This window comes from Neltuma alba, unplaced genomic scaffold, assembly GCF_004799145.2.
Source record: "Neltuma alba isolate B1F8T4 unplaced genomic scaffold, ASM479914v2 tig00012065_pilon, whole genome shotgun sequence".
NCBI lineage: Eukaryota > Viridiplantae > Streptophyta > Magnoliopsida > Fabales > Fabaceae > Neltuma > Neltuma alba.
Window position 1 is genome coordinate 1 of NW_021636626.1, and position 15,595 is coordinate 15,595.

At 32.7% G+C, this 15,595-nt stretch overlaps 1 pseudogene; it reads right to left on the reverse strand.

The window, feature by feature from the left end:
• Positions 1-6: 6 nt before the first annotated feature.
• LOC114721755 (uncharacterized) lies at positions 7-5,905 on the reverse strand (annotated as a pseudogene).
• Between the last annotated feature and the right edge of the window lie 9,690 nt (positions 5,906-15,595).

The following is a 15,595-nucleotide window of genomic DNA, read 5'->3' on the forward strand; positions in this document are numbered from 1 at the left end:
CCCGAAAAAAAAAATTATTACGACTTTATACCAGTCACCAGTCACAAAAAGTTAAACACTTTACTCAATAATAAACCCAACAACTAAAAGTTTTTTTTCCCCAACCGTCAAAAAAGTGGGTATGTTTTCATTCTTTCCTTTTGTGGGCAATCACTCGTCATTACGCATATACCAGAACCTTCATTGCATCAAGTAATATTAAGTTTTATTCACAAGCATCTATGTCTATGTTCAACTTCATGTTCTTGAGCAGCCAAGCTTGAACCTGCGAACGCTCATTCTTCCATTCAGTGCAAGGGCAAGCAATCATGTTCCTCAACGTACCAGAGTTCAGACACCGTTGCCTCTCTCATATGGTTGCAGGCAATGCATCAGCATGTCAAATGAAGGTCAGATAAAATTTAGGGGGAACAAAGAACTAAATTCACAATTTACTAGTGAATGAAAATTATCACCGGTTAGAGTTTTGCATGCCAAATCCATTTGGTACTCAGAATTGCGAACAGAACCGAAAATGAAACCAGAAGGAAAACAGATAATGAAGATATAAAATGACTGACATGTTCATGCTTTAAAAAACAATAGAAAAATATGAAAATTATCAATTAATGATTAAAAAATATAAGAAATATTGAAGAACAAGGAAGGAGACCAAATCTCCCTCCTTCATCGACACCAATCAAGTTCAGTTGAATCCTTAGTTTTTCTTCATTTTGGAGAGAACTTGGTCCTTTTGGGGGAATAATTAGGCCCAAGCTGAAACAAAATAAAGAAACTGAGGACTTAATTATAGAATATTTTCTTTTCAGGAACAAAATTCATATCAGTGACACTTTCCAATGACTAAAACGTAAAATGAGTCTATAGAAAGCATAACAACAAACAGTACTAAAATGCATATAGTTAAAAATGACAGATGACAGGCTACTATGCACTTGATCTGATGAATTGGGAAGAAAGCTTCACTCTACCAACCAGACGCTTTGATGCTGACTTTTTTGCAATTCTAAAACTTATTGCCCTAGAAATGATATGACCACAAACCTTGAACCCATGGAGGTCTGTGTTGAGTCGATTAACTAGCTCATGGAAGAATTGGAGTTCTTCTGAGGTTGTATGCAGCTCCTATGCGCAACAAAAATTGAGAGGCAATTAAGTGGTGAGCTGAAAAAAGGGATTAAAAAAACATACTTTTCATTTCTCAGGCAAGAAAGCAGGGTTATATTTTGGAATTTAACAACACGGGGAAAATAAATGCAGAACTATCATTAACTAACAATTAAAATTGGAACTCCATAAAAGGTGATTCACCACAATATCAAATTTCAATGTCGAAATTTCAAAGGAATGCTTAAACTGCCCTTCATTTTCTTTCTTTTTCATTTGGTTTAGTCTTTATTTAAACACCAGTTGACGCTTTACCATTCCTCAGATATATTACCAATTAGAGTCTGCCCATGCATATATCACAACAATAGAACATTATACTATCATACAGTGCAATTTAACCACACTTGCATGTGCACTTAAGCAAAGTAATTTCAGTAAGACTTTGTATTCTGTTCACCTCTAATAAGCATTCTAAAGATGTAATCTTTCCCCTTGCCACAGAAGACAGACAAAAGTAAATTTTCAGGACAGTCGCAAATGCAATTGGAGAATATGAAAATCAGCTAAATACATAGTAACGATTTTTAAAGGAAGACTGAAGATGCATACTACCGTAGGCAACGCTTTAGGTCGACCCAAAAGCCTTGCAAAAGACGTGTGAAGAATAGCAGCATCATACTGCAGAAAGGATAATACTAGATCAGCCAGAACCAAAAAGCTAAGAAAAGTCAGTGGCATAAGTAGTATTGTCAGATTAAGTTCACAAATTAAATTGAGATACCACCCAGCATAAACCAATCAAATGTCTAACTACCCTCAGTCCTTAATATAAAAACTAGTTCGACTTTCAATTTGGTCCTAAATATAAGATCCAAATTCCTTTATCTCTCATATTTACCTATTTTTTCTAAGGTAACTCTTGTAGTAGTAGCACATGTTAAATGTTTCAATCAAATGATAGTTCTAGCTAATACACTTAATTAGCAAGGGTATTTTAAGAAAGAAGACACACCTATTTATTACAAACAACTAACTTAACTAATTTTCTTAATCTACTCGAATTAGTCAACTAGCTTTTCGGAGGTAGTATATCATATAGTAGTTGAACAATATAACATAGTACAATGATGGGCCCAAGAATCTAACTGTTAAGCATTTTGCTTCTTATCTTGAAAACAGGACGCAGTAAATGGGAAAGACATTTAAATGGAGAGTGAGTAAACAAATGGGGACCTAAATATAAGAAAGCACAAGTGCACAATAAAATTGTCTTGCGGACTTGTAAGAATCGCAGAGTTTGTAACAGATAGATCAGTTAGAACTTGCTGAACTCTAAAGAGAAAATCTCAGGTTAATAGAGCCAAAGGGAGGACATTTCAGGTCATGCCAAACAAGGCCATGTCCCAACTTCATTCCCCACAAGATGCTAAATTTTTGTGCATGGCGATAGAAAAGATTCTATTAAAATTTTGAAATGTTACAAGGTGCTGAAGCTTCAGCTGAATACGAATAAATTTGCTTAAAACAGAATATTTATTTCATATTGTTTGGTTCTCACAAGTTGTTTTCTCTGGTGCACGTGGAAGCACATTTCTCAACTTAGCGCGAATAGCTATGGATCTGTCCCAGAAGTGACCTGCATGATAAGCACACATAATTAGTGCGGTGTCGTGAAATGCGGTCTGATATCCTAAAAGATATATGGATATGGTTTCAGATTTTTCATAAAACAGATTAAAGTAAGTTTTTTGATATCCATCGTCTTTATTTAGGGGAAAAACAAAAGAATTGATCACTAATTCAACAAGAAGGTTTGGCCAGTAAGAGTGGCTAACAGATAAGCGTTTGATATTTCCTTCTCATGGTGAAAACAACAATGCCAAAAATTTCTGCCATTAAACCTTAAAATCAGAACGAGTCAAAGAATAAAGTTCATAGATCGTAAACATACTGACTGTTTCAATAGTAGTGGCAGGTTGGACTTCAGGAAATGGCCATGGTTCAGTTTCTAGAGACACTAAATTCGGGAAAGTTTTACTGTTGCCCTCTCAACCCAAAACAAATTAGTTTACATCCAATTTTGGATGGGCGGATACTCTTGGCATTCACTGAGGGGAAAAAGACAGAGACCTCACTTAGGGTCAAATACTTCTTAAGTTCTTAATGTTCTCTTGGTCAAACTTCACAATTATTATTTTTTACTGGGAGAGAAAAGATGAGAAGAAAGCATCAAGGAATCATGCATATGAATTGTGCAAATCATCCCTTTTGTGGATGGGCTGAGAGTAAAGAAAAAAGATAAGAGAGGATTCAGATTATAGAAACTAACCTGCCAACAACCCAAAAGCACTCCTGTTGAAGTCAGAACCACCCTATCTAATACAATATTCAAAGGACGGAATGTCTGAGCAACGGCTTGCACAGAGGCTGCTTCAGCATCTATCTGAAAATAAATTACCTCATGTTAGATCAATGCGTTGCCAAGTAAAAGCAAAAATGTCCATTGAAAGTTTACCTCCTCTTTGGTGGCAGGTACAGGTGCAATGTGGTGCGAGGCATGAAACATGCTGAAGTGGTACATGCTAGAGTTCTGAAACCAGATTGCTAACCGACACATGTGAAAGAATGCCAATGAATTGAAACAAAATATGGGGGGAAGTTGAAGCTATTCAAGTGATTTAAAAATAACTGCTGATGAATGAATTAGAATCTGTTATTTAATCCAAATATAGCTTACCTTTATCAAAGTATGGGTGGAAAATATTCTTTACAGCCTTCCTGTGCATTGTAAGCCAGAAGTGAAAGGTTGAAAATAGAAGACAAAAAATAATGAAGGACTTGCAAATGGTGAGGATACTGTGATAATCTTAAACAGGGTCATCTCTGACTCTCAAGGGTCCATTTTGAAATACATTTGTTTGGCACAAACAGGGTCATTTGAAGTATCCATTTTGAAATATATTTGTCAGAATCTTTTGGTTTTTCCTTCATGAGGGCTCGATAAGGTGTTCTCTCTGCTTAATGATGCACCAACTAGAAGTTTCTAGAGAACTCTAACTCTTACCCCATGAATATTACTACTATCATATGCATCCTGATTGTCTGATCTGCTTTGCACAAGTGTAATGAGCTGACTGGGTGATGCAACTCATATCAGATAAAGAAGGCGGCACAATAGACAATGACTAGGGTATCAACATATGATCATCCAATTCCAAACGGTGTATGTACAGGGCAAATATGTCACAAATTAACGAAGATGTATAATAATGATTATTAGTTCTGTACCTAGAGTAAAAGGAGGGAGGGAAGGGGAGGGAGAGGGAGAAAGTTCCGGTACTTACGATATGGGATTTGAGAATTCAGTGCTCAAATACAAAACATTAGCTCTTACAGGAGGATTTGCAGGCTGCACACAGGAAGTAGCCATTAACTGCTAGTCAAAGTATAAATGAATTAACATGTTCAGTTACTTCACATTACCTTTAGCACTGGTGTTACTGATCCATCCTTTAGCATAAAGAGATCAGAAAGAGACAATGACTGGGAGGTTTTACCACGCTTTAGGAAAACAGCTCCATGCTCATCCAGATCTCTTTCCATATTTTCATATAATTTGGATCTTCTTTCCGAGTTTGAAATTTTCGGATCTGATCCAGGCCCTTCCAAACATTATTAACTCACACTCTATGCCCCTCTTGGGACTAATAAGCACATACATGCATATATGTGTACACACAAATTGTCTACCAAAATCAAAATTAGATTTTAAAAACCTTTTTTAACGTCAAGGGATTGGCCTAATGGTTAAGGGCTTGTGATTCCTACCTTGACCCAACGGGTCTAAACCATAAGGCCAGCATCCAAGGGAATTAATTAAAAGACGCTCCATAGGAAATTTCTGCTGATAACTTGTATGGTGATTAGCAAGATGAGGAAAGCCATAATTTTGAAAATTCTAACCTTTCGTAAGAACTAAATAGCAAGTTGAGGAATTGGCACCCTTATGCACTCAAAGCTTCTTTATGATACTCTAGGTAGTAAAAATATAATCTGCTTAAGTCACATAAAAGACAAGCGATTTACTAATAAGATGTGGATTCAAAATGCTGGGTTTTCTTGTTGAAAAGCGGAAGAGGATGCAAGGATTTCTTCAGTGGGGTGGGGTTCGGCTTGAGGAAATAGATTCACGATATTAATTGATACTTTATAACAGAGAAATTCAGAGAAAGCCTGCTGAAACAGGAAACAATTACTTCAAGACCCCATCAGTTATATCTTCAGTGCTAGCTAATGGTAGGAGGCTATGATCCGCCTCGCTGGGAATTACGCATCGACCAAAAAAATACACCCGACCAGTTCCTAGTCGGCTAAATTGTCAAATCAAAGATAGAAAATCAATTCTCCATCTGAATTATTGCATTTTCACTAAAGTTATATGGATTTGTTAGCAAGAATTTATTGTTTTCCACCCTTCAAGCTGCAATATAGTTTTTTTTTAGGGGGGGGGGGGGTTGAGAATTAAACAAGAGGAGGAAGTAATTACCTAAAGAAGATGGTACTACGGCGTGTGAAGAATTGAGTATAGCCATTCGAAACAAGCAGAAGAATAAGAATGCAGAGAGGAGCCAGATCAAAGTCACGGTTTTGGAATGAGTCCACCAGCTAACAGTTCTCCCCGTCATTTTGTTTCCTCGCCCAGTGAAAATGGCTGAACAGTGGGTAAAGAGTACTAATCAAGGCAGTAGCTTCACCATTATCCATTCACTGATTCGCCCTCATTGTTGGTGATGGAGTCTCTTCTGGCCTTCATTTTTCATACTCACCATTCATTTCACTATTCATCATGTTCGTCGTTCAACTTATATTTTTTTATTCTTTCTTGTTTTCTCCCAAACTTCATTGAAATTCATACTTATTAATTAAAGAAAAATTATAAAAAAACATTATGATATACTACTCTGATCTTAATTATAAAATCTCGTTTGCAAACTACAAACAAGATTTTATAATTAGGATTACAAATAAAATCTTATAATTAAGACCTAGTTTTTTAGCAGGATTAGAGTTATATCAAGCATCAACAAACTGAATTAGTAGATTTGAATACTTATTTTGGCATATCCAAAATCAAGTAAAAAATTTATACAAAATAAAATGACACATTGCTAACTTAACATTTTTATTTCATTTTCCACTCCCCCCATCTGTGTAAGTAGCTTTTGGAAATGAGCAGTGAAAAATTGAAAATATGTAAGATGTATATGTTGCCATAGGCTATGAGTTTTTGATGAGAACAACTCACCTAATTTATTTCTTTTGGTTATCATAGATTATGTCACTGGAGGGAAAAAAAATTAGGGTTAAGGTGCACCTAGCACCCCGAACTATTTACCCAGGTGTGTCCAGTGGCCTAAAATAATTTTGGGTACATCCAGTGTCCTAAACTAATTAGAATGGTGCGTCCATATCCTAGGCTAACATAAATGTTATGTTTAACCGTTACTTTCCTGACTCAACTTAAAGTTGACCCCAGATATTCTACATGGTAGACACATGGGCACCCGATGTGTATTATTCTTACTCAAAAGTTAATTTATTTAGAAGAAGAGGAAAGAAATAAATTCAATTTTGAGTAAAAATAATACACATAGGGTGCCCATATGTCTACCATTTAGAATATCTGGGGTCAACTTTAAACTGAGTCAAGAAATTAACGATTAAACATAACATTTCTGTTAGCTTGGGATATGAACGCACCATTTTAATTAGTTTAGGACACTGGATGCACCCAAAATTACTTTAGGCCACTGGATGCACCTGGATAAATAGTTCGGGGTGCTGGGTGCACCTTAACCCAAAAAATTAATATGATGTTGTTGGCAATTAAATTCAGTTATGTTGAATAAAATTATCGATTTTAATGTATTCAAACTATATTTAACATATTATGTTATTCCAATCAAATTCGAACAATTGATTATTTTAATGTATTGTTCATTTAAAATAAATTTTTATATCACATCGATATTTCATATGATGCTAAAAACTATGTTTATCCTTAAACGATGTGAAAAAATAGGTATTTTAAACTATTAAGTGGTGAAATAGTTCCTCCAAACTTAAAAGCAGCAAAATAAAAGTTGCAATATCGTTCATTGCGTTAAAACAAATAAATAAATAAAGCTAGCTTTCATAAAAATAAGAGCGCGCTATGCACGTAGGCCCACACCACATAATTAACTGTCGCACAGCATTGCGTGATTATGCTTCTAGATTGTGTTAATTACACAAATATCTTTTTTATATTAGAAACATATAGTTTAGTCTAATTAGTTAACAATATTAGAAATATTCTAACAAGATTTTAAAAATATTATTTTTCACTAAAATTTATATTAAAATAATTTTATTTACTATTTTACCTATCATTCTAATAAATTTTTAAATTATATTTTTACAGTTACATGAATTTTATTCAGTTAAGGCAAATATAAAAAACTTGATAAAAATTTAAATAATTTTTTCAATAAATATATATATGTACTTTGACTAAATATGTTTATAAATTTTTGTAACAAAGATTTTTTTAAATTTTGAATTATAAATTTAAATAATTCACAAAATCTTTCAGACTTATAACATTTAAACTTTATGATAAACAAAAATTATATATTTAAAATATGCTTTTACAAGTTAAAAGAAATCAAAGTAAATAATTTCTAATATGTGTGATAAAATACTAAAATTATAAAATTTTATGATTTAGATCAAAGTCAATAAATTTTATAACATATTAGAAATTTTAAAATATATGTATTAGAATTATTTTTTTATTTTATAAAAAATGGGTATTTTGATTGAAAAAATAATTTAAAGTCAAATTGAATGGTCTGCTGACCGCAGTTTGAGGGGATGAAACTTGAATCTTAAATATAAGATGAAGGTTTGTGTAACATATATTTTAATTATAAGAAAGATTTATGTACGTTTTTAAAAATAGATAGGAGGTTTTTGTAATTAAAATGAAATAGAAAAATGATCGGTGTATTTAACTCTTCTTTTTTTTTTTTGGTTTGAGAGTAATATCACTACACTGCCTAATAACTTGTGACATCATTAAGCCAAAAAAATAAATTATAACCCGTTTGGCTCACTAAATTTGCCAGAATGGCATGTAATGTAATAGAAGGAAATGGCATGTAATGTAACTCTGCCTATCGCCCTCCTCCCTTTGTTCACTGTCAACGGCTTCCTCCCATTGTCCGCCGTCGGCATCACAAGATAGCAATAGCCGCGCTTTAGATTTGGAGAAGGAAACAATGAACCAAATACAAATTTGATTCAGGTTCAAGAACATTTCCCCCCCGTGGCTTTAGATTTGGAATACGAGTCAACAAGAAGCACGCTTATTGTCCACCTCATCATTATGGGTCTTCAAAGTTCAGGTTTGAGCAAACTCTTCACGGCCTTCATTTTACCTTGTGGTTTTGGACTGGGAATGGCAATCGTGGCCTTCAGATTTGAGTGAACTCTTCATGGATGAGAAGCACGCAAGGTGCTCGGGGTCATGGTTATAGTTTGAATGATGTGGTGACTCCGATGGTGGCTGTTAGTGGACAGGAGAAGAACACGGGTGAAGATTGCTGCTGATATAGTTCAAAGGACGTGGCCACACAATGGTGAGGATGAGGGGTAGAAAAGTCAAGAACAGATTCAGGGCAGTGGTAATGGGGATTACATGGGTTTTTTAATTAATACAATCCATATCACTGAATTTAAGGGAATTATGATGCTATTATGCGATACCTGTTACATTATTACCTTAGACTAACCAAACATTGAAAATAATGTTGGATTGCGTTAGGATTACATATAATCTTTTTTCATGTAATCCAACCAAATAGGCTCTCATGAGACCAAATATTGTTAATTAGAATAGTTGAAAAAGCTAAAATACCCTTTAATGACCAAACAAACCATATACAAAGACTCATCTCTTTTTTGGGGTACGTGTTACATTTTAAAGTTGTTCTAAACAAAGCGCAATATCGTCCCATTATATGTCTCTCTATCTGAGAGGGTGTTTAGATTAAAATCAAACCATAGTTTTAAAAGTGATTTTACGATATGCGAAGTAAATATGTAGAGAAAATTATCTCAATTTAGGAAAAAAAATACTTTTAAAAAACACTTCTAACGGTATCCAAACATCCCCTAAGTCATTAGAATGATTCTATAGTTGATTTTTTATTATTTATTAAGCTCTATGTTAATTACTAGGGTCCATAAAAACAAGTTTGTCTCACAGGGGTGTGGTCATCTATTAAACACGTTTCATGTTATATATTCAAATATATATTTTGATTTCCCTGGGCAAAAAAAATCTACATTTTGATCTTTATGACAAACTTAACATTGATAATTTTTCCCCATATACATATCCAGATGTTTTGAACCTTAAACCTCTACATATAACCGCAGTTCATCTCATCCCTTTCAGGCTATCACTTACGTTTTATGAGTGACCGTTAATTCAATACCAAAAAAAAATAATTCACCACAGAAAGTACTTTAATTTCAAGAATATGTTGGTAAAAGTGAATGCGACAAACATCATATTATTGCTGAGCCGATTCATTAGAAAAATCTCATCAGTATTTCCATTATTTGATTGTGTTTCAACTGAATTAAATTGTCAACCGCATAATGTGCCCAAAAAAAAAACTAGTTTTGTTATGGTTAAAGATAAAATTGATTTTTAAGATACGCACCACCCAAATTCATCATGGGGTGAGTATAATAATTCATCCAGGTTATATTATTGAGCTGTTTGGTTGACTCCATAAAAGGGAAAATAGGTTGTTGCCATTCAAAATATATAAGAAGTAACACGAACTCGGCCAGATTAAGGATTTTTCTCCCAAACTCTACGAAACTCCTATATATATATATATATATATATATCAGAGACTGCATTATAGTTTTTGAAATATAATTGTCCATCTCAGATATATATTCCAAACATAACTATGTGCGTAATATAATATTTAAAGCAAACTATATAACTGTCTAAGTACGCCGGCGCCAAACTAAATCATGAATCTATATTTAAAGCAAGCCACAATATTTATAATAACTATTATGAACAGTACAACTTGAAATAAATTATATATAGATATATATATATATATAGATGTAAAGCAGTGAACATTGAAATTATAACTGAGGGGAAATGGCAAGCATATGTGTGTGATGTAGAATAGTGGTAGAGAAATAAGGGGTAGATGATGAGGTGGTGGGTCTGAGTAGATCTTATGACGTCTTAAAACTAGAAACCACCAACGTGTAGGCTGACTGGCTGAGCCCCCTCGTGATCCTGCCGCCACCTAATGATACTACCCCCCAATCAACTAATTTTTTTAACCTCCCCAAATTAGTCAATTAAGTCTTATATTAAGGATCAAAGTAATAATATCTTAATTACTGCTACACATTCCATATCTCAACACAAATCTCATTTAATTAATGCATGTTTGGGATAGCATTACGAAGCCTTAAAAATCAGTTAGGACCCAAAAAAAAAAGGCTAACTAAACGGCAAAAATTATGTTTGACATAATTTTATAAGAAACTGATTTTTTGTCCAAAAGCCATTACTCTAAGGTTCCGTTTAGTACGAAGTATTGAAAACGATGGATGGAGATTTAATTTGAATTGCAATTAAGAAAAATCATTAAAAAAAAAGTTTTTAACATGAATAATTGCTTATTACATAGGATTAGACAAACTCATCAAAGTGGGATTCGGGAATACCATCTCTCCTCATGGTATTCCCTAATTCCACATACATGGGTTTGTCTAATCCAATATAACAAGCAATCTCTTATGTTAAATACTTTTTAAATATATTTTCTCAATCCCACTCTTAATTCCTGCTCTTCATTTTTAATACTTCCTACCAAACAGGACCTAAGGTTAAAACAACTTTTTTTTCCTTATGTTTTTTGACTTTTAGCTTTTCTTCGCATCTCTTGCTTTGAAAAAACTGATATTTCAATATATTATTCAAGTTGGGATAATCAATAAATTATTCAAGTCGGGATAATCAATATATTATTCAAGTCGGGATAAATGTGAAAAAGTTAGTTGGGAGATAAACATCATAGTTATCGTCAATAATCTAAATAAGCCCTTGTTAGATCATGCGCGTTTGTTTGTCAGATACTACATCTTGTCTAGATCACATTTCATCAGAATTCAGACAAGCGACGTGGGACTTTCAAGTATTTATATATGTTGAATTGTGTGTTAGATGGGGACCTTCAGGAAAGTGATATCTATATATATATATATATATATATATATATATATACACACACGTCTAATATTTGACGGTTTTTATAAACAACCGTCAAATAAGCATTATTGGAAGAAGTAAATTGCACTGAACTATTTCTGTATTTGCCTAAGTAATAACTTTCTTATGCTTCGACAGAGGATTTTAAGATCCTTACCTATTGGTATTGATCAACCCAAATTTTCATTAGAGCCGTCAAAACGGGCCGAGCCCATCAGGTTAGTCCTTTTAAGCCTTTTTAAGTGGAGGGCCGGGCTTGTATTTTAGGTGGTTTAAAAAGAAATTGGGCTTAAAAGGGCTAGCCCTATAGGGCTCAAAAATAAAAGGGCAAACCCTTTAGGGCTAAGGGTTCGTCCTTTTAAGCCCGCCTATTTTTTTATTATTATCAATATATTTATAAAGTTATAGGTTAGTCTCTTATGAATAAGTTTAAATTAGAAAAATACTTAGAAGAATCAATACTCAAGCTAGATAATTGAAAAGAATTAGATGTCTTGGACTTGTAGAAGAACAATTAAAATCAATTTTCAATTCTTTCAAGAATGGTAGCTGATATTCTTAACATTTTAATCACCATAATAGCTAGTAGATCTTCATTTACCATCGGTTTACATATCTTGACAAAGTGTAAAACTTTTTTTATTCGAACAAATGTTCAGGCTCTTATTTGTACTTATAACTACCGCACAGTTTTATTTTAGATAAGGTAAATGAAGACAAAAATCTTAATATTTTTATCACTGAAGAAGAGCTCACTTGTAGTAAAGAACAATCAAATATTACTGATCTTGATGATACTGATGAAGATGAAGATAAAGATAATAATTATGTTGATATTGTTAATCTTTAACTGCTAGGTTTTATCTTTCTGTTTTTCGTGTTTTGTTAGATTTTGATTTTTTTTAATTTTGGATAATAGTTTATTGGCATTTAATTTTTTTCTATACACCACTAATTTATTCTACTTATATTTATAATTTGAATAAAAAATCTTAGAAGTTTTGTTGTTTTATTTTTTATTTTAAAATAATTAAAAAGAATTTAAATTTTAAAAAATAACATAAAAGGGCCAGCCCTTTTAAGCCCTGAGCCCGCATGTCCAAGGGCCGGGTTTTAATAATTAGATAATTTTAAGGTATGTGGACTTTAAAGGGCCGGCCCTTTTAAGCCCTAGCCCTTCAAGGGCTAGCCTTTTAGGGCCAGGTTGACCCTTATTGACAGCTCTAATTTTCATACGCTTGTTATCATATTTTAGTTGAGATTGAACTTGATTTTATTTTATTTTCAATTTGCATATATTGATGATAGTTTTTGCATATATTTATCATTAATCATTTGTTATGGGCCACAAAATGTGTCAGCTGAAATGATTTCAGATTTACACACACATATATATCATGAATTATGAATCAAATCTAATACTTGAAGTTAAAAAAAAAAAAAAAACTGCTGCTACTAATGTTTGATTCAGATATTGACGAACAAAACATTTGAAGAACAACAAGATCTTTATATAAGGTTGGATCATATGCTGATTTTTCATCTATCCCTCATGGACAATCAAATTTGATTTTCAACAATCAATTAGTTTTGAGATATGCCGTATTAGCTGCAACATTATATCATTTAGTTACACATTTTTAGGAAATATTTGATGATTAAAAAAATAAATTAGTAGTTTGTTTCAGTCAAAATTTATTCCTTGTATTTAGCCAGATAGCGATTAATTTGTGCTGATTTTTAGGAATTTTTTATTACAGATTGAGGTAACATAAGCCAGATTTTTTCGGACAGTTATGGATACATGCATAGAGAAACAGATGAGCTTGGATTATGGTGTTTGATCAATTACAATATCTAGGAAATTTTTTATAAGATAGGTTTTTTTTTTGAAGAATTCAAAGAATTTATTAGACAAATTTTTATATAGTAACGATGTATAGGATTTTGAATTCCATAAATATAACATCTTTATTTTATATTGTTCGCTTGCTATCATTCTTTGATTATAATATATGTTATAGTAAATATTAAAAATAAAAAATGAATAAAGATATATAATAAAAAATAATTATAAAATATCAAGACCCTTACTTGACAGTTATTAAGGGGCTTACTTGACTGTTCTTGTGAATAACCGTCAAATAAAATGTTAAAAAACATCAAATATTTGTACATAGCAAATATGACGCATCTTACTTGACACTTACTTGACACTTTTTTTATAAATCGAAATAAATTTATTTACATATTTACTTCGTATACCGTAAAATTACTTTTAAAATTATAATTGGGTTTCCATCTAAACACTTTTTTAATCTGCTCATCCTTTTCAAAAATTTGGTGGTCTAGCTAGCTACGTGGACTAGTTAGCTAGCAAGTCCCAAGCCATTCGATTTTTGGAACACTTGAGATCATGTATATAGATATTTTCAACTGGGGACCAAGTATGTATAATTGTCTGTATGTGTAGTGGTGTACGACATGGGATTAAATACCATGTGGGCAACGGGTACGACCCAAGGCCTCAGCATTTTGACACACACATTATATTCGGTGGTTTTTTATGCTAATAAATGATAAATGATGTGGGTATCAGGGCAATTAATATATTGAGCAAATATTAAAGTTCTCTACCTTGCATTTAACCTACGTACTCGCTGGTGACATCAATGTTCTGACATTTTTGTTTGATCCCACGCACATCAAGTCTCAGTTTCTGTTAATAGTAATACGTAGTACCTTCGGGATTTCAAATTTAGTCAAACTTTCATCTATATGGTCACAAAATTAACAAGAATGTTTCTTTTTCTTTTTGAATTGCGATCGACGATCATCATCTGCAGGCAGAAAATGATGAAATTTGATTTTGTGAGTTGTTGCAGAAACTGATGCTCACTTGTCAATCCTCATCATCCATTCGTCTGGCCGGCAGGTAACCACATAAATGATGGAGGTAGAACTGATTATTTTTTTAAAAAAAATTATTAAAACCAAATGAACCAGGCATATCATTTTTTCCCATATATTTTGAATGATAGAAAGTGATAATCCAGCTCAAAGCTGAGTTCTGTCCACATCTAGGCCACCAAGAATTCATTGCTTGCCGGTCTTGTTGCTCTAAAATGGACAGTTCATGTTCAACATTGCGTCTTCAATATAATGGCTATAGGTCTTGTTTAGGACCACAATTACAAACAAATATAAGCATATTTCATATAAATCAAGATAAAACTCTTCTCACATACTTGTATCATATTTTCTAAATTAAAATTAAAATACTGTTTATAAGTTATTCTAAACGAGTTCTTAATTTCATACCTCATTTTCAAAGAAGTTTCAAAGACAACCACTCAACAGCTGGCTGTTTTATATTGATTTTAATTATATTTATGCAATTAGGTAATTATTTTATATATCTTAAAACACTGGTCCACCCATTGCGGTTATTTAATGTCTGTCTCCCTTCTCGTGGAGGAGGTTTCGCCAGCGCCAAAAGTGATTTGAACTGAGAGACGTACGAGAAGGAACTGATAATATAACTACACACACACACACACGCACCAATGACAAAATTTAATAATCATAAACCCGTGTCTTTTTTTCATTATTGGAATCTCATTCTTAATATGGCCAATTAACTGACACTACAAGAATGAAATATATACACTTATTGCTATGTATTATCAATTCAAATATATGCTTTTCGGGTGCAGCTGTGGTAGATATATATATATATATATTTATATAAGTGGAACCTATAGCAAGGAATACTTTTATTGTTTATTCGATTGATGACTATATTCTCATTTATATTAATTAATTAATTAAGTAAAAAAATATTATGTTAATGATGCATATGGGGATTGATTATGATTCAGGAACCATATATTTTTGGGGTTGCTTTATAGTAGCGTCCATATATAAATAAAGGTAGCTTTGGATTGAGCAGAATAAAATTATATTATTTAATCTTAGTGGTGGGAATATCCTTATGTCAGCTAGCTAGCTTTGCTTCTTTTTTTTTCGCTTTCCCTGCTAATTTCGAATTGTACTAATCATCACTGTTCCTTATATTTTAGTCGGGAAGCTGAGGGGACATAATTAGATTCCGAAGCATGGTTT